The sequence below is a fragment of the Hypanus sabinus genome, chromosome 15, assembly GCF_030144855.1.
Source record: "Hypanus sabinus isolate sHypSab1 chromosome 15, sHypSab1.hap1, whole genome shotgun sequence".
In the NCBI taxonomy this organism is placed as follows: Eukaryota; Metazoa; Chordata; class Chondrichthyes; order Myliobatiformes; family Dasyatidae; genus Hypanus; species Hypanus sabinus.
The window spans coordinates 58,694,692-58,719,345 of record NC_082720.1 but is presented as its reverse complement, the minus strand read 5'-3'; positions in this window follow the sequence as shown (position 1 = coordinate 58,719,345).

Here is a 24,654-nt window from a genome sequence, read left to right as displayed (position 1 = left end):
AGACAGAATGGACATGGAGAGGATGTTCAATAGTGAAAACATCTAGGTCGGTCCAGAGAGAAGTCCTGATGAAGGGTCTCGGCCCGAAACGGTGATTGCTCGTTTCCACAGATGCTGCCTGACCTGCTGAGTTCCTCTAGCTTGTTGTACATGTTGCTAGGTCCAGAGAGTGCAGCCTCAGAATAGAAGGATGTTCCTTTAGAAGGTCAATGGTGAATCTGTGGAATTCATTGCCAGGGTTCAAGTCAAGTCAAGTCAAGTTTATTGTCATTTCAACCATAAAGTGCTGATACAGTACACAGTAAAAACAAAACAACATTCCTCCAGGACCCTGGTGCTACATGAAACACAAAACTACACTAGACAGCACAAGGCTACACTAGACTACATAAAAAATGCACTGGACTATAGACTTGCACAGGACTGCATAAAGTGCACAAAACAGTGCACGGCAGTACAATAGTTATATAAACAAGACAATAGGCAATAGGCACAGTAGGGGACAAATTACAATATAATAATAAATGATGTAGATGTCAGTCTGGACTCTGAGTATTAAGGAGTCTGATGGCTTGGGGGAAGAGACTATTGTACAGTCTGGTCATGAGAGTCCAAATGCTTCGGTACCTTTTGCCAGATGGCAGGAGGGAGACCAAATTATTGGGATCTGGAAATACATATCTATAATTCATTGAAAGTGGTGGCACAGGTAGATAGGGCTATAAAGAAAGCTTTTGGCACATTGCCCTTCATAATTCAAAGTACTGAGTACAGGAGATGGGATGTTATGTTGAAGTTGTATGAGAAGCTGGTGAGGCTCAATTTGGAAAAAAGATTGAAAGAGTACAGAGAAAACGTACAAGGATATTGCCTGTTCTGGAGGACCTGAGCTATATGGAAAGATTGAATAAGCTAGGACTTTATTCCTTGGAACATAGAAGATTGAGGGGAGATGTGATTATGGTATGCAAAATTATGAGTGATATAGATAGGTAAATGCAAGCAGGCTTTTTCCACTGAGGTTGGGTGGGACTATATCTAGAGGTCATGAGTTAAGGTTTAAGAGGAACATCAGGGGAAACTCCCTCACTCAGAGGGTTGTGAAAATGTGGAACAAGCTGCGAATGCAATTGGTGCACGCAAGCTCTATTTCAACATTTAAGAGAAGTTTGGATAGGTACATGGATAGTAGGGGTATGGAGGGCTATGGTCTCAGACAACAGGAGTAGACTGTTTAAATGGCTCAACCTCTTTCTGTGCTGTACTTTTCTACAATTAATGAGGTTGAGAGGAAAAATAAATCACCCATGATGGAATGGTGCAGCAGACTCAGTGGCATGAATAGCCTAATTCAGCTTCTATATCTTATTATCTTATGGTCTAATGAATGGGCTAAGGTAATTAGGACTATGAGTGTCAAGGCAAAGTTTTTCCTGAATAGGGCACCTAGTGAACCAAGTCTTGTCTAACTGTTAGTGTGGGGTGGAGGAGCCAGTAAAAAGAAGGCAGGAGGATTGATACTTGCAGTTCTGGCTTTGGCTCAATAACTTCATTAGTTTGAGACCCTGAAGACCAAGAATAGGTCTGTTGCTACCCATGGCTAAAATTCAGTCTCTGCCATTAATGCTTGATTGGTTAGTCATCTTTTAGGTGTCTTTGCATAGACTAAGAGTATGTGATAATTATAGTAACTATCATTTTGTTGTGTCAAAGACTGCTATGGTACTCCTCAACTTTGGAGTCTTTAGTAAAATTAGTACCCTACACCAGGTCTATCAGGTTGCAGTATTGTTCTGATCAAGGGTTTTAAACCGGAACATTGGCAATTTCTTGTGCCCCTCACCCCCCACAGATGCTGTTGGATCCACTGAGTTCCTCCAGCAGTTTGGGTTTTATTTTGCAATATTGTGACCTGTAAATTTATTCATTCATCCCGATTTTGCAGTTTTCGCATGAGATCAGCTTTTTTTTGTTAATTAAGAGGAGATGGTAAAGCTAGGTTCCACAGGTGGCCAAGGATAAGGCAATATCCAAATATTTTCTCAAAACCAATTCCCCACCTGTCCCTCAGCTCACTGCTCTGATTGCCCTACTTGTTCTCTGGCCTTGAACCATGAAATGTATTGACATATTTTACCATATTAATGGCACTGTGCAAGTTCAAACTCTCATTGGAATTATTGATAAAAAGTCAAATCAGGAGGGATGAGTTGTGTGAAGGAATAACAGAGACGACCTGAAAAAATCCAGAAATGCTGGAAATACTCAGCAGGTCCTGAGTAGAAGAAAACTAGGTTAACATTTAAGAAGAAATCAAAAAAAAAAGATCCACTTTACTGCAATAAGACAAAATGTTTGAGAAACTCAGGAAGTCAGACAGCATCAACTGATGGAAATGAACTGTAAACACAAGGAAATCTGCAAATGCTGGAAATTCAAGCAACACACACAATATGCTGATAGAACACAGCAGACCAGGCAGCATCTATAGGACGAAGTACAGTTGACGTTTTGGGCCGAGACCCTTTCTCAGGACTAACTGAAAGAAGCGATAGTGAGAGATTTGAAAGTGGGAGGGGGAGGGGGAGATCTGAAATGATTGGAGAAGACAGGAGTGGGAGGGATGAAGCTAAGAGCTGGAAAGGTGATTGGCAAAAGGGAGACGCAGCTGGAGAAGGGAGAGGATCATGGGACGGGAGGCCTAGGTAGAAAGGAAGGGGGAAGGGAGCACCAGAGGAAGATGGAGAACAGGCAAGGAATGATTGTGAGAGGGACAGAGAGAGAAAAGAAAATAAAGGAAAATAATAAATAAACAAACAAACAAACAAACAAATAAATAAATAAGGGATGGGGTAAGAAGGAGAGCGGGGCATTAATGGAAGTTAGAGAAATCAATGTTCATGCCATCAGGTTGGAGGCTACCCAGACGGAATATAAAGTGTTGTTCCTCTAACCTCAGTGTGGCTTCACCTTGACAGTAGAGGAGGCCATGGATAGACATATCAGAATGACAATGGGACGTGGAATTAATTCTGGTTCATTACACAACACCCAATCCAGAATAACTGATCCTCTAGTGGGCTCAACCACAAGCTGCACTAAAAAAGCATCTCGTAAACAATCTAGAAATCTGTTTTCATCCACCACCTGCTCCCGTGGCTTCAAGTGATTCTGACAGGGGGTGGCTAAGCAGGTGCTATGCCTTGCCCAAGGATGAACTGTAGGCTAGCAGAGGGACAGAGCAACTTACACCTCCTTTGGTAGATACGCACTTCCATCCCGCCACCAGTCAGGACAAGAAGTTGAAGTTGCTGAGAAATAGGAGAAATGCAATGAGAACAAAACAGAAGGTTTGTGAAAGAGTATAAGTTTGCAGGAGGACCCACTGAGATAAAAAGAGACAGCAGCCCATGCTGAACACATTCTTGGTTTGCTTTCTTGTAAATGCACTCATATTTCCAATTTGTCCCTTCAGTCAGAGCAACCTTGAAATCACAGTCTAATTTTTTTTTAAAGGCACTTGGAGAAAGATTAAGTTCTGAAGTGTTGAATTTTCACTCATGTCTATTATTTTCAACAAGACCGGTGGAGGTCTGATCTCAATTTTGTGGCTTTAACTCACGTTCAGCTCAAAGACAACCCTCAGATTGTCCATGGTCTCAATAATTAGCACATAACAGAATGCTCCTTCCATCCATTCCAGGCAGTACTGAGTTTAATTGGAATTTCTTTGCCGAAGAGATAACAAACTCATTCTGAACAGGATTGAGTCAGGTGCAATTCCGGCCTTTTAAGTAGCTAGTTCTAAAGCTGTAACCTTTACCACCCTCTCGCTTTCTCTGTAAAGCAAGCAGTGAAAATTATGCACCTGTTTCATATAATGCCAGTGTGAAAGGTTGACAGTGTTATTATTGGAAAGAGTTTCAGCTATAATGGCTAGAAAAAAGGAATTGGCTACATTGAATAGTAATGCTTTTCTCAGACACTAGATCTGTCAACAGTGCCTGGTGCTTCAGTCAGTAATATCCAAATTAGCGCAGCCTAGCTCCAAAATACAGGAAAGTTACCTCAATATCCAAATCCAGTCAAGAATAGAAGACAGATGAAAACAGAAGATTATACTTGTGAAACACAAACATGGATTTACGGACCTTTACACTCAGTAGCAACTTTATCGAATAAAGTAGCCACTGAGTGCTCGTTCATGGTCTTCTGCTGCTGTAGCCCATCCATTTCAAGGTTTGATGTGTTGTGTGTTCAGAGATGCTCATCTGCATTTTTCCTCTGGGTGCTCTGGTTTCCTCCTTCTTCTGACTGTCAATGGTGATTGGCAATCCAACTTAAAGGAGCATTACCACCACCAACTGGACTGGAGTGTGGTGCAGAGAGTTGGGAAGTAAAATGTCTACTAGTCCTTTATCAAATGAAAATTAAATTACCCCAAAGAGCTTTATAGACTGTAAATAATGAAAGACAATATTGTGAATTAAATTAAAGTCACTTCCATAACTTAAAACTTTAAAATTAAAACTATAAAAACCCCAAAAGTTAGAAGTGCTGCCTGCATTTGCTTTCTTTCACCTTATATGCTTCACATTGTAATAAAATGTTTTATGATGATGACAAAAATCTACACACCCTAGAGTGATGTTTTCCAACAAGATAAAAGGAATAATTAACCATAGTATGCCCACTTCTAAGTAGAGTCAATATAATTCCTTCCCTTCCTGTTCTGCCCCCTTCTCCCATCAATCCAACAATTTTATGTATTCTGTATAGTGTCTCCCCTTATGCCAATTATCCCACGTCTTGCCATAATCCCCTAATTCTTAGCCCCACCAGCCTCTTAGCTTCTGATTTGCAAAGTGTAAAGTCTATATCCACAACTCAAATTTTAACAGCTTTTTTGGCCAGACAATCAACCCACTCATTCCCTTCAAAACCTCCATGTGCAGAGATCCATAAGAGAAAGACATTTTCACCACTTTCCTCACCATGGCCTGTGCCGATTTATACTTAGTAAAGTAACCCGAAGAGTGATAATTCTGAACATTCAGAAACATCTTATTTCTCTCCATAATTGCCTCTGCACACTCCTCAGTCCACAATGGTACAGCCTTTCACTATTAATGACCTTTTTAATAGATATCACTTCCACCACAGTTTGATGATAATGTGACATAACCTTTCATTGCAAAATCTTCATCATTTTCAGCATTCAGCCCTGACAGATGTTCATCAGATAAAACCGATAAACTTCTCCCAATTTGATTTACCAAAATTCCACCTCCTAAAAGAGGCCACCTGTCCCCCATATAAATCCAAACCTAAACTTAAAAATATAGGAAAATGTCACTCCCCGAAGTTTCATCTCCCATGACATCCCAATCACTCACAGTGACTCCAGCCAGAATGTTGGAAACTAAAGTTAAATCTATCGCAGTTTTTGAGTTATTATGAACATTAACTCTCATACACTGGTAATCATTAAGACACACAAGCTGGTAAATATCTAAAAACTCTTCTGCAAGCAAACTATTGCCATCATTCCACAAGCAACCCCACAGAGAACTATAAATACCCCAAACCATACAATCCTAAGTGAGCTAGAGTTAGACATACTTTCCAACAAATCAAAAGCTTTCCATAAGTGGTTTAAAAATTTACCACTTTAATATCCTAGCTGATGAATCAAACATTTCTACTACAAATGCCTCAAACACTTATTTCACATCCACAACTCTATATCCTATCCCTTTCCATATAAAACTTGCCACATCATCCCCTCTACCAACTAACCTATCATACCCAATTAGACCACAAGACCAAAAGACATAGGAGCAGAATTAGGCCATTTGGCTCATTGAGTCTTCTCTGCCATTCAATCATGGCTGATCATTTATTTCCCTCTCCCCAGTCCCACTCCATGTAACTTTTAATGCCATGTCCAATCAAGAACCTATCAAGCTCTGCCTTAAATATACCCAATGAGCTGGCCTCCATAGCTGCTTGTGGTAGTAAATACCACAAATTCACCACCATCTGGCTAAAGACATTTCACCACATCTTTGTTTTAAATAGATGCCCCTCTATCCTGAGGCTGTAATCTCTTGTCCCAGCCTCCCTCACCATGGGAAACATCCTTTCCATGTCTACTCTGTCTAGGACTTTCAGTATTCAATTATTTTCAGTGAGATCCTCCTTATCCTTCTAAATTCCAGTGAGTACAGACCCACACCTATCAAGCATTCCCTGTATTATATCCTTTCATTCCTGGGTCATCCTTCTGAACCTCCTCTGAACCCTCTTCAATGCCAGCACTTATTTTTTTTTAGATGAGGAACCCAAAAATATCCACAATGCTTAAGGGAGGCCTCACCACTGCCTTATAAAGCTTCAGCATCACACCCCTACTCTCGTATTCAAGACATCTTGAAATGAATGCAAACACTGCATTTGCCTTCCTCACCACTAAGTCAGCCTGTAAGTTAACCTTTGGGATGTTCTACACAAGGACTTCTAAGTCCTTTTGCATCTCAGGCTTTTGGATTTTCTCCCCATTTAAGATGGAGTCTGCACATTTATTTCTACCATCAAAATGCATAACCATGTATTTTCCAACATTGTATTCCATTTGCCACTTTCTTTCCATTCTCCTAATCTGTCTATGTCCTTCTGCAGCTTTCCTGATTCCTCAACACTACCTGCCTCTCCACCAATCTTCATATCACCTTCAAACGTGGCAACAAAGACATCTATCCCATCATCTAAATCATTGATATACAGCATAAAAAGAAGCGATCCCAACACTGCGCCTTGTGGAACACCATTTCTCACTTGCAGCCAACCAGAAAAGGATTGTTTTCTTCCCACTCACTGCCTCCTATCAATCAGCTAATCTCTAACCATGCCAGTAATATTCCTGTATTACCATGAGCTGTTAACTTGGTAAGCAGCCTCATGTGTGGCAAAGTCGAAACATATAACATTCACTATATCCCCTTTATCTATCCTACTTGTAATCTCCTCAAAGGATTCCAACAGCTTCATCAGGCAAGATTTTCCCTGACGGAAACCATGTTGACATTGTCCTATCTTGTCCTCTGTCACCAAGTACTCCATAAACTCATCCTCAACAAATGACCCCAATGAGGTCAGGCTAACTAGTCTATAATTTACTTTCTGCTGCCCTCTTCTTTCTTAAAGAGTGGAAAGACATTTGCGAAGTTCCAGTCTTCTGGCACCATGCCAGAGTCCAATGATTTTTTGAAAGATCATTACTAATCCTCCATAATCTCTGCCACTACCTCTTTCAGAACCCAGGGGCATAGTTCATCTGGTCCGGGTGACTTATGTACCCTTAAGTCTTTGAGCACCTTTTCCCTTGCAATAGTAACTGCACTCTCTTCTCTCCCCTCACACCCATCATCATCTGACACATTGCTAGTGTCTTCCTCAGTGAAGACTGATGCAAAATACTCATTTAGTTCATCTGCCATCTGCTTGTCCCCCATTATTATTTCTCCAGCCTCATTTTCTAGTGTTCCTATATCCACTCTCATCTCTCCTTTATTTTTTTTTACATACTTTAAAAAGCTTTTACTAACCACTTTGATATTGCTTTCATATTTAATCTTTTCTCTCCTAATGATTATTTTAGTTTCTCTCTGGGGAGTTTTAAAAGCTTACCAATCCTTTATCTTCCCGCTTATTTTTGTCCTTTTTGTATATCTTCTGTTTTGCTTTTACAATAGCTTTGACTTCCCTTGTCAGTCATAGTTGTACTATATTGCCATTTGAAAATTTCTTCATTTTTGGAATACAGCTATCCTGCACTATCCTCATTTTTCCCAGGAATTCACATTATCCCTGCTCTGCTGTCATCCCTGCCAGCATCTCCTTCCAATTTACTTTGGCCAACTCCTCTCTCATACCACTGAAATTTCCTTTACTCCACTGAAATACTGCTACATCAGGATTATATTACAATATAATCCTGGAAAGAAAAACTTTAATGCAGTAACAACCAGGTTTCCTGAATACATAAAACATCAGGTGGATTTGATAAGTCAGAAATAAACTTCTTAAAATCTTGACCTTTAGAAATCAGGCTTCTCATATTCCACTGCAATATTCTTAATTCTATTATGTACCTTCACAATGAGACTGAAATACAGATACCCCACTCATCAAAACTTCATTTACAGCTTCCCACATAACATCAGCTATACCCAAACAGTTTTCAGCAGCTTTCATAACAGTTTTAATTTTCTCAGTATAACTAGATGTCTGAGCAGTACAGTTCATCGCATCCATGATAAATATCACAAAATTAATTTTATCAACTAATAAAGTATCTTTAATAAGAGAACTATGGTGCCAACACATAACCTCTGACTTCACATTCTGTTCTCTGACTGGTAATACTTTCTCAACATTCATTTTAATTTTTGCAAGGCCTTTGTGTATGACACAGCTAACTGCACTCTAACCTGCTGCACTTCAGCTACCTTCTTTAGCACTTCACAACCTTTATAAGCTGCACTGTGTTCTCCCACACAATTACAATTAAGCTTTACATCTTCACAATCTTCATACTTATGTTCCCTGTCACATTCCAATAGTATGTATCTTTTTCCGTTTTCCAGATCTGGATTCAACTTTATTCCAGCCTCCTCCCACTAACCTGCACTCACCCAAACACCGTATTCGCAGATCCTTTTCCTTATCCTTCTCGCTACCTGAACCTACACTGTTTCCCAACATCCCCACACCATTCACATCCAGCACCACCTCTCCTCCGCGCCAAACCTCAAATCGCAATTCGTCCAGACAGCCTGTTCTGATTTCCTCCCTCATTCCAAAGGTTTGAGTTGCTGCCACATAATTGACTGATTAGAAATTTTGCATTTACAAGCAGGGGTACAGGTGTACCAATTGGTCCAATGGGTGCTCTTCCCTAGGAGATCTAAAGAGATGCAGGATAGGTCTGTGAAGAAAAAATGGTTGCAGTAATAGTTTTGGATTAAGCCTGAGTGACACTAGCATGGACTGGTTAGGGCAAATAGGCTCTTTCTGTGCTGCATTTCCTAGATATGTACCACATTGCAATACATCGAGTTGAATATCCTCTCCAATCCTATATATTCCAATAGATTTCAATGCAGAGCCCAACAACCACGATGAAGCGAGGACCTCTGTTGGTCAGAGATGACCATGGATATTGCGTCCTAGCTGTCTAGATATGCAAGATATGATAGATATGATATGGAGAGCAAGCTGTTGCCCGTGTAATAAGCCACCTCTCTCCATACACCTGATGATCCCAATGGAATTTCAGAAACTGATACAGTTGGTACCAGCGATATCACAGGAGTTGCCAGTCAGCATTGAATTCAATGTAGGACTGCCTTAGGAATTCCAGCTCCGGGTTTTTCCCTCAGTGTTTACTTCTGAAGTCTTCCCCATGAGTGTGTACAGACACAAGGCAGTGGAGGTTTGAGATCAGAGTCTTCCTTCTCCTAGATGAGCTACCAACCACGGCTAATGAGCCCCATCTGCCACAACCATATTGAGAGGGATCCATTTATTTATTTATTGAGATACAGTCTGGTACAGGCCCCTCCGGCCTTTCAAGCCATGCTGCACAACTGATTTAACCCTGAACAAATCACAGGTCAATTTACAATGGCCAATTAACCTACCAACTGGTACATCTTTGGATGATGGGAGGAAACTGGAGCACCCAAAGAGAACCCACATAGTCACAGGGAGAACGCACAAACTCCTTACAGGCAGTGTCGGAAATTGAACCTGGTTCGCCTGTACTGTAAAGCATTGTGCTAACCACTACGCTACTGTGCCACCATGAATCAACATCAATACCCCTGGATACCAGTCCAAAAACTTAACCATCCCATAGTGCTCTATAAGATAAATAGTGTCAGGTGGTCCATAAAAAGAGCAGGGAAACACGAGTTCTTCTTCTTCTGGTAACTTTTAGAGTGATTTTACTAATTAGCTCACAAAGGGGAGTGTGATGTGGACTGTCTCTTGTCTCCCTATTTTAGATGTCATGCTGAATCTTTTTATTCAATTATAAGGCATTTATTTAAAAGCTGCTCAATCTCCTGAACAGACTGCAGTGATTTTGAAAGCTCATGTGTGTTGAAGAAGAGATATTGGTGTAATAAATGACATCAATTAGCGCCATCTGTCCTTTCTACTGATTGTAACAATGGTGCCTCCTGCATATTCACTATATGCCCCAACGGTTGATGGCTCACAAGTAATAATTGGGATGAATGTTTCTGCCTTTCAGCAGAAATGTCTCAAAGGCACTCCCAGAATTTTATCCTGACCTGTGCTCCTTTCATTGTGTCAGTCGTCTCCCAATTTGAAAAGAGGGAGACAGCTTTTATGCACACAGATTCTCTTTGACTCATTGAAAACATAGACATGCGGTAAAATAAATGCAGTGGCCGCTCATTAATGCTCAGTAACCTCATCAGCCATTCATGAGGTAGCAACTCAATGCATGAAGACATGGCCAAGAGGTTCAGTTGTTGTTCAGGTCAATGATTAGAATGGGTAATGAATGTGATCTAAGTGACTTTGACCATGGAATGATTCTTGCTGCCAGAAGGAGAGGTTTGAGTATCTCAGAAACTGCTGATCTCCTGGGATTTTCACACACAGCTGTCTCTAGAGTTTACAAAGAATTGTGTGAAAAACTCAGAAAACATCCAGTGAGTGGCAGTTCTGTGGGTGAAAATGCCTTGTTAATGAGAGAGGTCAGAGGAGGAACCATACTGGTTCTAGGTGACAAGAAAGTGACACTGACTCGAATAACCACATGTTAAAACAGTGGTTGCAGAAGAGCATCTCTGAATGCACGTCGCATTGAAACTTGAAGCAAATGTGCTACAGCAGCAGAAGACCACAAACATACATTCAGAGGCCACTTTATGAAGTGCTTTCTATACCTAGTAAAGCTGCCAATGAGTGCAGTTCATGAGTGCACTTCAATGCCAGAGTCATACAGAATGGAAATGAGCCCTTTGGTCCAACTGGCTAAGCAAACCAAAGTTCCCGTCTAAGTTAGTCCTATTCGCCTGTGTTTAGGTGTATATGCTTATAAGGGGCATACAGAGAGTGGACTGCCAGTGCCTTTTTTCTTGTGGTAGTAATAGTTAATACTAGAGGAGATGCTTTAAAGGTGAGTGGAGGCAAGTTTAGGGGTGATGTCGGAGGTAGGTTTTTTTACACAAAGTACCTGGAATACAGTGCCAGGGTCGTGGCAGTAGCTGATGCATTAGGGATATTTAAGTGTCTCTTAGATAGGCACATGGTAAGCAAAATGGAAGGTTACGGGCTAGGCAGCAGGGAAGGGTTAGATTGGTCATGGAGTAGATTAAATGGCTGGCACAACATTGTGGATGAAAGGGTCTGAATTTTGTGTGGAGGGTTGGTGAGAACATGAACTTTCAGTTCCTCTCACTGTCCCTCTGAAAGCGTTCAAAGTGCTGAGCCAACAGGTACTCTAGATCAGCCGAAGCCAAGCATACACACAAGATACTGGAGATACTCAGCAAGTCTGACAACATCAATGGTGAGAAACAAACATTTCAGGTTGATCTCCTTCATCAGGACTGAGCAAAAACCAGAATAAAATGGTGGTTGGAAGTACGAGTACAAGTTGACAGGGGATAGGTGTGACCAGGTGAGGGGGAAGATGGGTGAGATAGGGAGGGGGAGATGAAGTGAGAAGCTGGGAGATGATAGATGGAAAAGGCTGAAGAAGAAGGAATCTGATCAGAGAGGACAGTGGATCATTGAACACAAGGAAGGACCTTGGGGAACCAGAGAAGACATGGGCAGCTCAATCAAAATTTAAGAGTGTTTGATGTCATTTCCAGGACACAAGTATGAAGACAAACATAATAATTGTTACTCCGGATCCAATGCAGCACAAAAAAGAAGCACAGTAAGATAAAGAACACAATAAATATAAATACGAGTTGTTACAATATAAACGTGAAGACTCGGCCGAAACAACACTCAATCGCACACTCATGATATCATCTTGACTGGTGATGAAACATTTACAACTTAGCCTCCAGGTGTGGTGAATAACCCTACAAACAAATATAAATACATTAGATAACTTACATATTTTGACTGAAACACACAGGAGTGTCTGTAAATAACGTGAGTGACAGGAAATGATTAAGTAGTGGTAGTTAGGTGTATGAAGGGGTGGGTTAGTTGGTAGAAATGTTGATCAGCCTTACTGCTTGAGGAAAGTAACTGATTTTGAGTCTGGGGGTCCTGGCGTAGATGCTACATAGCTTCCTTGCTGATAAGGGTGAGACAAACAGTCCATGAGCAGGGTGATCAGGAACCTTCATGATGTTACTGGCCCTTTTCTGGCACCTCTCCGTATTTATGTTCTTCATGGCAGGTGGGCTGGTGCCAGTCGCAGAGGAAAGGAGAAGGGGAGAGATAGTAACCAGAATGGGTTATGGAAAAGGGGAAGAGGGAGTAGGGGTTTGAAACAAAGCTTAAACTTATCATCTTCAATCCAAATGATCCATTAATGTTGAGTCCTTAATACACGCTGAGGGAATTAAAGAGAAGTTCAAGACATTCTTGTCATATCGAGAGGAGGACAATCATCTATGAGAAACACAATCCTTCGACTGAAAAGTTTTGCTGTTTTTTTTTGCCCATCAGATACCAAGTTGCATGAGGAACAAAGAAGTGATGCTCTTGATGTTTGGATGCTTTGAAAAGACCGTTGCATAGATGACAAGTCACAATGAACTGGAAAATGAAATCATCACTCTCGCCGAGCGGCAGGTTAACATCCCCAATGTAAAATTCTAACTGCGCTGCTAATGGGGAAGTAATGTTGAGGAACAATGTTTACAGGCATCACTGAGCATGTGCAGAATTTATCTGCTGCTCTACAATGAAAGCTCGCTTACAGTTTTTAAAAGTTTTCACTTCACACATTCTCTCCAACAACCACCCATCTTTCCCTTCCCCACCCTCATCTGAGATGATCTGTCACTTGAGGAGAAGGAGTTCTAGGTTTGGTTAGAAGAACTTTGGTTCAGTCATACAGGGGGTCATTCTAAAGAAGTGTTATAAGAGCTATAGCATTACAATCAAACAAATCCAGCCCTTAACTCATTTTTCATATGCCTGAGACTTCCAAGAATATTAGAACAATACAGCACAGTATAGACCATTCAGCCAATGACATCACAGCATCTGATAGAAACACCAATGCTGTTGAATGGAAATTCCAATAAAAAGTGGTAGATATGGCCCAGTACATCATGGGTAAAGCCTTCCCAACCACTGAGCATATCTACATGAAACATTGTTATAGGAATGCAGTCTCCATCATCCAGGACCCTATCACCCAGGAAAAGAGAGCCTCTCTTTTCACTGCTGCCATCAGGAAGAAGGTACAAGAGTTCCAGGACTCACACCACCAGGTTCAGGAACAGTTATTACCCTCAACCATCAGGCTCTTGAGCCTAAGGGGATAACTTCACTCAACTTCATTTGCCCCATCATTGAACTGTTCCCACAATCAATAGACTCTCATTCAAGGACTCTTCATCTCATGTCCTCAATATTTATTGCTTACTTATTTATTACTATTATTTCTTCTTTTTGCACTTGCACAGTTTGGTGGGCGGACTTTCAATTATTCTATTATGGTTATTTATTCTATAGATTTATTGATTATGCCAACAAGAAAATTAATCTCAGTCATGCAGAAGTTTGGGCACCCCGGTCAAGATTTCTGTTACAGTGAATAGTTAAGTGAGTAGAAGATGAACTGATCTCCAAAAGTCATAAAGTTAAAGATGAAACATTCTTTTCATCTTTTTAAGCAAAATTAGTATATTATTTTTGTTTTGTACAATTTTAGAGTGAAAAAAAGGAAAGGAGCATCATGCAAAAGTTTGGGCACCCCAAGAGATTTGAGCTCTCAGATAACTTTTACCAAGGTCTCAGACCTCAATTAGCTTGTTAGGGCTATGGCTTGTTCAAAGTCAATGTTAGGAATGGCCAGGTGATGCAAATTTCAAAGCTTTATCAATACCCTGACTCCTCAAACCTTGTCCCAACAATCAGCAGCCATGGGCTCCTCTATGCAGCTGTTGAGCACACTGAAAATTAAAATAACTGATGCCCACAAAGCAGGAGAAGGCTATAAGAAGATAGCAAAGAATTTTCAGGTAGCCGTTTCCTCAGTCCGTAATGTAATTAAGAAATGGCAGTTAACAGGAATGGTGGAGGTCAAGTTGAGGTCTGGAAGACTGAGAAAACCTCAAGAGGCACAAGCTGAAGGTTTTGCCATGGCCCTCACAATCCTCCAACCTAAACAGCATGGAAAATCTGTGGAAAGACCTCAAAAGAGCAGTGCATGCAAGACAGCCCAAGAATCTCACAGAACTAGAAGCCTTTTGTAAGGAAGAATGGGCAAAAATCTCCCAAAGAAGAATTGAAAGACTCTTAGCTGGCTTCAGAGGGCGTTTACAAGCTGTGATACTTGCCAAAGGGGGTGTTACTAAAGTACTGACCATGCAGGGTGCCCAAACTTTTGCTTCAGGCCCTTTTCATTTTTTGTTATTTTGAAACTGTAAAAGATGGAAATAAAAAAAAGTAATCTTGCTTAAAATATTAAAGAAATATGTCATCTTTAACTTTATGCCTTTTAGAAATCAGATCATCTTTTACTCACTTAGCTATTCATAATAACAGAAATTTTGATTGGGATGCCCAAACTTTTGCATACCACTATATGTATACTTTGATAATAAAATTTACTTTGAACATTGATGTTGTGCAAACCCTTTTAATCTTCTCCTAGATCGATCCAGTGCTTCCTTTCTGCATTGCCCTCCATTTTTCCTTTATCCATATATGGATCAGTAATAACATCTTCTCGCTGACTATCAACACAGGTGCACCTGAATGATTAGTGCTTAGTCCACTGCTCTACTGTCTCGACACTCATGATTGTGTGGCTAGACACAGATCAAACACTATCTATAAAAAGTCTGAGACACTGCTGTTGTTGGTATAATTTCAATTGGCAATGAGAAGATATACAAGAGTCAGATACAGTAGATCGGATGGGTGAGTGTTGTCACAACAACTACCTCACTCTAAGTATCAGCAAGACCAAGGAATTGATAGTGAACCTTGCGAAGAGAAATTTGGAGAACACACATGAGTCTTCATTAAGGTGTTAATGATGGAATGGGTGAGCAGTGTCAAATTCCTGGAGTGTCTGTATTTCAGAAGATCTATCCTGGGCCCAATGACTGACATAATCATGAAAAACTCATGCCAGAGGTTTTACTTCATTAGGAGACTGAGGAGATTTGGTAGGTCAGCAAAGACTACCATAATTCTATAAATAGACAATGAAAAGCATTCTAACACTTTGGAGGCTCTATGCGCAAGATGGGAACTTGCCAGATCTGTCACAGGCACAACGCTACCCACCATTGAAGACATCTTCAGGGGATGGTGCCTCAAGAAGACATTCTCCTACAATCCTTACTGAGTTTATTGGTGTCTCTCAGTTCTTCTCTCAGCTGCTTGGAGCACTTGAGTTCATCAACCCTGTCAAAGCATTTCACATCTTGAGGGCTTCCATTTGCTTACTTCTTCCTCTGTGTACTTTTTAGAACCATCCGGAACTTACAAGTTAACCTGTTTAATCAGTAATAGCCCAACATCTCTGAGGATCTGTCCTGGGCACAATAATATTGATGCAATCACAAAGAGGGCCAAACTGCATTGGGAGTTTGAGGAGATTTGGCATGATACCAAAAAATGTTGCTGCACCCACTGAGTTCCTCCAGCACACTACTTGTTGCTCCAGATTCCAGCATCTGCAAAGTCTTCTGTCTTCATTTTCAGGTAACCTATTCTCCACTGGCTTAATCAGTGAGTCTTAATCAGTGTTTGTTCAGTTCCTCGTCTAATTTTTCTCATGAAAACTAGACTATGCCTACACATATCAAGAGCAGGACAGCATCCAAACTGGACTGATACTTAGCAGCAATATTGGAGACAATGATTATGATTCAGTTCAATATAATGTACTTACATGAAATGAAGTAATGGACAAAGAGCATAAAGTTTCAATGAGAGGTAAGCATAATTTTCTAGATTGAGATTTCATCAGTAAAATTGGGCTTGAAAATAGTTTCTTGAAGATTAATCTTTGCCAAGGAAATTTCAGGAAGACATTGCAAGGTTTCAAGTCAAATATTTTACCATCAACTCAAAATATTCATTGTTCAAATATGTTCAAGGTTTCAAAATTAAAGTTCAAAGTACAATTGTTATCAAAGCATGTATACATTATACAACCTTGAAATTCATCTCTTACAGGCAGCCAAAAAACAAAGAAACCCAAAAGAACCCATAACAAAAGAGGACCATCAAACACACAATGTGCACAGAAAAAAGACTAATAATATATGCAGCAAAAGTAAGCAAGAAGCATTCAGAATGAAAATAAGTCCACAGACATGAAGCCCAGAGCAGCCACAGACTCATTTCAGTGCAGAGGCAAGTTAACATGGCAGAACACCAAGCAGAACTGGCCCAAACTTCACCTCTGGTCCCAAGACCCCGCCTTTTCAATCTTACCCGTTGGTTAGATCATCCAAACCTTGGGTTCTTTGTCACTTTAGAACTCAAGCCCTGTTGCTTCAATATTCTCCAGACCTGGACCCTGCCGCTATGTTCCAGTTCGTACCCAACCTTTCCAAACTGGCCTGATGATAAGGTCAATTAAACCTTGGGTCTTTCCTTGCTTTCAGTTTTGGTGGACGGGCCTCAACTCTGCCTCACTTCCATTCGACCTGACTCTGCCTCACACTTGCTTTCTTCAACACTCATCTCTGTCTCACATCTGCTCACCTCTCCATTGTTTGCAGTGATAATTTACAAGAAATTTTGCCAGGAGAAGTGTTATTAATGAAGTATTTAGTTGTATTCTTTGTTTTGTTTGCTGCCGATGAGTAATCATTGGGCTTCATCGGAGCCAGCTTAAACCAGATGTGGAAATTTAAATGAATTATTATTGTTTCATATAACATATAAGACATAACATGTAGGAGCAAAATTCGGCTGTTTTGTCAATGGAGTCTGCTCCACCAAAACCAAAAATGGGAAAAAAATCCAAAAATGATCCTCATTTCCCATTCATAACTTCTAAAAGCATTTATGAGAAGAAAAATTTCCTAACTTCATTTCTGTATGACCCATAAGACTATAAGACATAGGAGCAGAATTCGGCCATTTGGCCCATCGAGTCTGCTCCACCATTCAATCATGGCTGATGCTTTGTTCCCCTCCGCAGCTCTATTCTCCAGCCTTCTCCCTGTAACCTTTGATGCCATGTCCACTCCAGAACCTATCAAGCTCTGTATTAAATGCTCCCAATGACCTGGCCTCCACAGCTACTTTTAGTAACAAATTTTACAAATTTGCCACCCTCTGGCTAAAGATATTTTTCCAGATCACTGTTTGAAATGGACACCTTTCTATCCTGAGACTGTGCCCTCTTGTCCTAGACTCTCCCATCACGGGAAACATCCTTTCCACATCTACTCTGTCTAGGCCTTTCAGCATTCAAAGGTTTCAACCTGATTCTCCCCCCCCCCACCACCATCCTTCTAAATTCTAGTCTACAGACCCACAGGCTTCAGATATTCCTCATATGATAACACTTTTATTCCCGGACTCAACCTCGTGGACCTCCTCTGAACCCTCTCCAATGCCAGCAAATCTTTTCTTAGATGAGGAGACCAATACTGTTCACAATACTCAAGGTGAGGCCTCACCCATGCCTTATAGAGCCTCATCATCACATCTCTGCTCTTGTATTTTAGACCTCTTGAATGCTAACATTACATTTGTCTTCCGCACTACTGACTCAACCTACAAGTTGACCTTTAGCATGTTCTGCACAGGGACTACAATTCCCTTTGCACCTCAGATTTTTCAATTGTTTCTGGTTTTTTTTGTAATTATATCCTCAAATGGACTGCCCAGTCTTTTTTTTTGTTTTAGGTAAGTTTAGTGGGGTTTTTTTTCTTCTCATAATAGGAATTTTGAGTCTTTTTTTATGAATTGTTAAGAGGAATTGTGGTTCATTTTATGTATTAGCTCAATATTACATTATACATGATTCTGACAGTGTATATTCCTTTGTTTGTACTCTTATTGAAATATGTATTTGATATAACTTCTCCTCTGATTTGTATTTATCCTTATGTTTTAAATCAATAAAAAAGACCGAAAATGAGAAAATAGTCTGCACATTTATTTCTACTACCAAAGATCATGACCACTTATTTTCCAACATTGTATGTCATTTGCAGTTAACCTTATGTACTGACGTTCAGTGGAACACTACACTACACTACACTACATGTCATCCATATAGATACACACATACAATAAGTACATTGAGGTGATGATGGCTGATTCATCACTTGCGAACATAAGAGGGTAAAAGAGTCCTTAGCAGCAACGGCATGATCATTGTTGACTGTAGAGGCACCCCTTCTCCATCTCTTTAGGACTTCTTTGCTTCAGGCCTGCGTTGTGCAAGTTTATAGTGAGGACTGATGCATGCAGACTGATTCCAATCTTTGGAGCGGGGGACATTTCACAATGGCACAGAAACCTGCGAGGACTGAGGCAACTGCAGGGTTGTAGATTGAGTATCAGATTTTCCTCCTCCTAGACAGACTGCCTGTGAAGGCTAATGAGTCTCGTCTACCAGGGTTTGGAATCAGAGTTATCCTTCTCCTAGGCTGGCTGCTAACCAAGGCCGATGAGTCTAAGCTGCCACTGGATACGAAGTCGTGCCATGACATAGCAAACTCAGTAAGAACAGGGACACCTCGTGAAGGCATTGCTGTGGGCACAGTAGTGTAGGAGGGGCCACATGCGAGTAATTTCTTACATGGCAAGCCAAACAGTGGTCCTGCGGTGAGCACTACATCTGGAAAGGAGAGGCTTGGAAGAAGTTTCACATTCTTTAAGTGAGCAACACGTCCAAAAGGAAAACAGGATGCAGAAAATAGTGTTAAAATTACAAAACAAGAATAGTGTAGGCAGACAAATAAATGCAGTGGCCACAATGAGGTAATTGGGAGGGGAAGAGCTCTACTATTAGTACAAATAAAGGGAAGTTTACAGCAAAGAGAGTGAAGGATTGTGAAAGGTGCAGAGAAAGGCATCACAAAGCTGCTTGCAAAAAAAAATCATGATAAAGATTTCAATGGCAAGGAAATAACAGAAAAGAGAAGTGTGTGGAGCTCAAAGTAGCATGTCCTTGGAATGGAATGACTATTATTGTGTATGTCTTCACAAGGTAGGGGGAATAAGACCATAAGACCATAAGATATAGGAGCAGAAGTAGGCCACTTGGCCCATCGAACCTGCTCCGCCATTCAATCATGGGCTGATCTAATTCTTCCAGTCATCCCCACTCCCCTGCTTTCACCCCATACCCTTTGATGCCCTGGCTAATCGAAATGTCATGGTCCAGTCCATGAAGTCCGTGTTCCAGCTCACGGTCTAGTCCATGGACTCCAGACTCCGAGTCTTCCAGCGTTCCCTTGTCTCATGTGGTCTTAATCGTAGGCACCTGATTCTCGTCTTGGGGCCAGGAATATAAGTTGCCCTGGGTTTGAGGCTTGTTGCTGGTTTAGCTTGTCAGTATCATGTCCTTGCCTATGTGTGGGTTTGTCCTGTTGATATCCTGTCTTTGCCTCTATGGGGTAAGTCAGGCTGTCCTTGCTGTTACCCTATGGTGATATCTGTCCCTTCTGGTCCTTGCCTCTTTTGGGTAAGTCAGCCTGTCATTGCTGTTATCCTGAGGCTGGACTGTTCCCTTCCTTCCCTCTGGGGCCCAGCCTGTGTCTGGAGCCTTGCCCTGTTTGGAACAGTCTGTCTGTGTCCATGCCTTTGCGAGGTAGGTCCAGCTGTTTTGCTGCTACCTATCATTGGGAACTGTTTTGTTGTGTTCAGTGTTCTGTGCAATGAGTCCCGGCCCTATGTCCTGTACCCAAGGCAGGGTCCTGGCTCACTGTTCTATGTTCCTGTCTCTCCCTTGACTCTGCGTTCTGTATTCCTGTTCTTCCTCCACCAGGGTTCTGTGTTCTTGTCTTGATGATGTGCCTTGCCCAGCCCAGGAGTACCTTGCCCAGCCTGGTGCTGGGATTCCCTTGTCTGGTGCTGGGGTTCCCTTGCCCTGTCCAGGAGTCTCATGTCCAGTCCTGTGCCTCTCCTTGACCTGTAGCCACGTCTTTTCCTCGCCTGGTTCTGGAGTCCGAGCCCGAGTCAAGACCCAGGTTCTGGGTCCTTGTCCAGTCTCTGGCTCGGAGTCCAAGCCCAGGCTCCTAGTTCCCAGTTCCATGTCCTGGTTCCCTATCCTAGTCAGGTCCTAGCCCAGGCCTGGAGTCCTTGTCTCATCTGGGGCTGGTGTCATGTCCAGTGTCCTTTCTTCCTCATTTCCCTTGCTTCCTTCTCATGCCCAGTCCTGTTCCTGGTAGTTCAGTGTCTGTGTCTTGCTTTTGGGTCTGTTCCCAATGCCCTCCTTATGACACAAAAACCTATCTATGTTTGCCTTAACTACACCTAATGACTTGGCCTCCACAGCCCTTCACGCAACAGATTGCACAGATTTACCACCCTATAACTAAAGTAAATTCTCTGTATCTCTGTTCTAAATGGATGCCCTTCAATCCTGAAGTTATGTTCTAGAATCCCCTACGATAGGGAATAACTTTGCCATATCCAATCTGTTTGGGTGTTTTAACATTTGGAATGTTTCAATGAGATCCCCCTCATTCTCCTGAAGTCCAAGGAGTACAGCCCAAGAGCTGCCAGATGTTCCTTATACAGTAACCCTTTCATTCCTGGAATCATTCTTGTCAATCTTCTCTGAACCCCCTCCAATGTCAGTATATCGTTTCTAAAATAAGGAACCCAAAACTGCACGCAATACTCCAGGTGTGGTCTCATGAATGCCTTTATAGAGCTCAACAACACATTCCTGCTCTTGTATTCTATACCTCTAGAAATGAATGCCAACATGGCATTCACTTTCTTCACAACTTTAGGTATCTTGCACAAGGACTCCCAAGTCCCTTTGCATCTCTGCATTTTGAATTCTCTCCCCATCTAAAAAATAGTCTGCCTGTATATCTCTTCCAACAAAGCGCATGACCATACACTTTCCAACATTGTATTTCATTTGTCACTTCTTCAAACATTCACTGAAACTCTGTTTCCTCAACACTACCCACTTCTCCACCTATCTCTGTAGATTCAGCAAACTTAGCCACAAATCCATTAACCCCATTGTTCAAATCATTGACATACATTGTCAAAAGCAGCGGTCCCAACACTGCCCCCTATGAAATTCCACTGGTAACTGGCAGTGAGCCAGAATAGGATCCCTTTATTCCCACTGTTTTCTGCTGACCAGCTAATGCTTCACTCACACTAGTAACTTCCCTGTAATTCCATGGGGTCTTATCTTGTTAAGCAGCCTCATGTGCAGAACCTTGTCAAAGGCCTTCTGAAAATCCAAGTATACCACATCTACTACATCTTCTTTGTCTACCCTGCTTGTCGTTTCCTCAAAGAATTGCAGTTGGTTTGTCGGGCAGGATTTTCCTTTCAGGAAACCATGATGGCTTTGGCCTATCTTGTCATGTGCCTCCAGGTACTCTGTAATCTCATCCCTAACAATTGATTCCAAAAACTTCCCAACCACTGATCTCAGGTTAATAGCTCTATAGTTTCCTTTCTGCTGCCTCCTACCCTTAAATAGCAGAGTAACATTTGCAATTTTCCAGTCATCCAGTACAATGCTAGAATCTATCGATTCTTGAAAGATTATTGTTAATGCCTCGGCAATCTCTCCAGCTACTTCCTTCAGAACCCAAAGGTGCATTCCATCAGGTCCAGGAGATTGATAATTTTCACTGCACGTACTTCACTTCCCTGACACTCTTGAATGTTCGGTATACTACAGACATCTTCTACTGTGAAGACTGATGCAAAATACGCATTCAGTTCCTGTGCCATCTCTGCATCTCTCATTACAACATCTCCAGCGTTGTTTTCTATTGGTCCTATATCTGCCCTCGACTCTCTTTTACCCTTTATATACTTAAAAAAAGCTTTTATTATCTTCTTTGATATTAGTCACCAGCTTCCTTTCATAATTCATCTTTTCCTTCCTAATGACCTTTTTAGTTTCCTTCTGCAAGATTTTAAAAGTTTACCAATCCTCTATCTTCCCACTAACTCTGGCCCTCTCTTTTGCTTTTACTTTGGCTTTGACTTCACTTGTCATCCATGGTAGTATCCTTCTTCCCTTTGAAAATTTCTTCTTATTTAGAGTATATCTGTCTTGCGCTTCACTCATTTTTCACAGAAACTCCGGTCATTACTGCTCTGCTGTCCTTCCTGCAAATGTCCCTTTCCAGTCAACTTTAGCCAGTTCCCCTCTTATGCCATTGTAATTTGCTTTATTCCACTGAAATGCCAACATGTTAGATTTTATTTTTCCCTCTCAAATTTCAATGTGTACTCAATCATATTGTGATCACTGTTCCCTGAGGGTTCCTTAACCTTAAGCTCTCGTATCACCTCCGGATCATTGCACAACACCCAGTCCAGCACAGCCAATCCCCTAGTGGACTCAACAAAAAGATATTCTAAAAAGTCATCCCTTAGACATTCTACAAATTCTCTCTCTTGAGGTCCAGTACTGACCTGGCTTTCCCAATCCACTTTCATGTTGTAATCCCCAACAATTATCATGACGTTGCCTTTCTGACATGCCTTTTCTATCTCCTGCTGTAATTTGTAATTCACTTCCCAGCTGATGTTTGGAGACCTGTATACAACTGCCATTAGGGTCCTTTTACCCTTGCTATTTCTTAACTCAACCTATAGAGACTCTACACCTTCCAATCCTATGTCCTCTCTTTCTAATAATTTAATATTATTTCTTTTACGCAGAGACACACCACCCCCTCTGCCTAACAACCTATCTTTCCGATACACTGTATATCCTTGGAAGCCATTGCTTCCATTGGCAGCCATTCTTTAGCCAAGTTTCAGAGATGGCTACAATGTCATATTCGCTGAATTAGCTGAATTTAAAGATTGTCCATTTTATTCCTTATGCTGCGTGCATTCAAATAGAACACTTTCAGTGCAGGATTTGTTGCTTTCTGTTTTAATTGCACCACGCCTGTATTGCCCTGTAACTCATGCCACTGGCTGTGGTTAAGACTCATCTCCTGCCTGTTCTTTCTATAATCTCTGTTGCATGCTATCTTTGATTTATTTCTGTTTTCCCCTTCCTCAACCCTATCACTCCAGTTCCCATCACCCTGCCAAATTAGTTTAAACCCTCCCTTACAGCTATATTAAATGTGCCTGCTCGGATACTGGACCCCTTTGGGTTCAGGTGTAACCCGTCCTTTTTGTACAGGTCGTACCTCCCCCAGAAGAGGCCCCAATGATCCAGGAATCTGAAGCTCTGCCCCCTACACCAGTCTCTCAGCCACATATTAATATGCTTGATCATGCTATTGTTGGACGCAAACACGAGGAAATCTGCAGATACTGGAAATTCAAGCAACACACACAATATGCTGGTGGAACACAGCAGGCCAGGCAGCATCTATAGGAAGAATTACAGTCCGAAACGTCGACTGTACTTCCTATAGATGCTGTCTGGCCTGCTGTGTCCCACCAGCATTTTGTGCGTGTTGCTATTCTTGCACTTGCTAGCACATGGCACAGGCAGCAATCCTGAGATTACTATCCTAGAGGTGCTGTTTTTCAGCTTCCTGCCTAACTCCCTGAATTCTCTCTTCAGGACTCCCTTTTTCTATCTATGTCATTGGTACCAAAGTGTACCAAGACTTCTGGCTATTCACCCTCTCCCTTTAAAATACTCTCACTTGATCTGAGACATCCCATACCCTAGCATCTGGGAGACAACACACCACGCAGGTATCTCTATCAGGCTGACATAACCTCCTGTCCATTCCCCTCACTATGGGGTCCCCTGTGAATACTGCTTTCCTCATCTTCCTCTTTCCCTTCTGCATCAGAGACCCGATTGTCATGTTCGCCCTCTGTCAGGTCATCCACCTCAACCGCATCCAAAATGAGATAACGACTACTGAAAGGGTTGGCCACAGAGGTCCTCTCTACTATCTGAGCTATTCCTTTTGCTTCCCTGACCGTCACCCACTTAACTAACTTCTGCAGCTTTGGGGTGACTAACTCCCCATAGCTCCTCTTTATCTTCTGTTCACTTTCCCTAGTAAGCTATAGGTCATTGAGCCGCAGCTCCAGATTCCTAACATGGTCTCTCAGGAGCTGCATCTCAGTGCACCTGATGCAAGTGTGGCCATCTGGGAGACTGGAAGATTCCCAGGATTCCCACATCTGACACCCAAAGCAAAATACTAACCCTACTGGCGTGCTCTCTATTACTCAGAAAAATGCAAAGGAAAACCAAAAATAAAGTCCACCTACCCACTTACCTCGCCG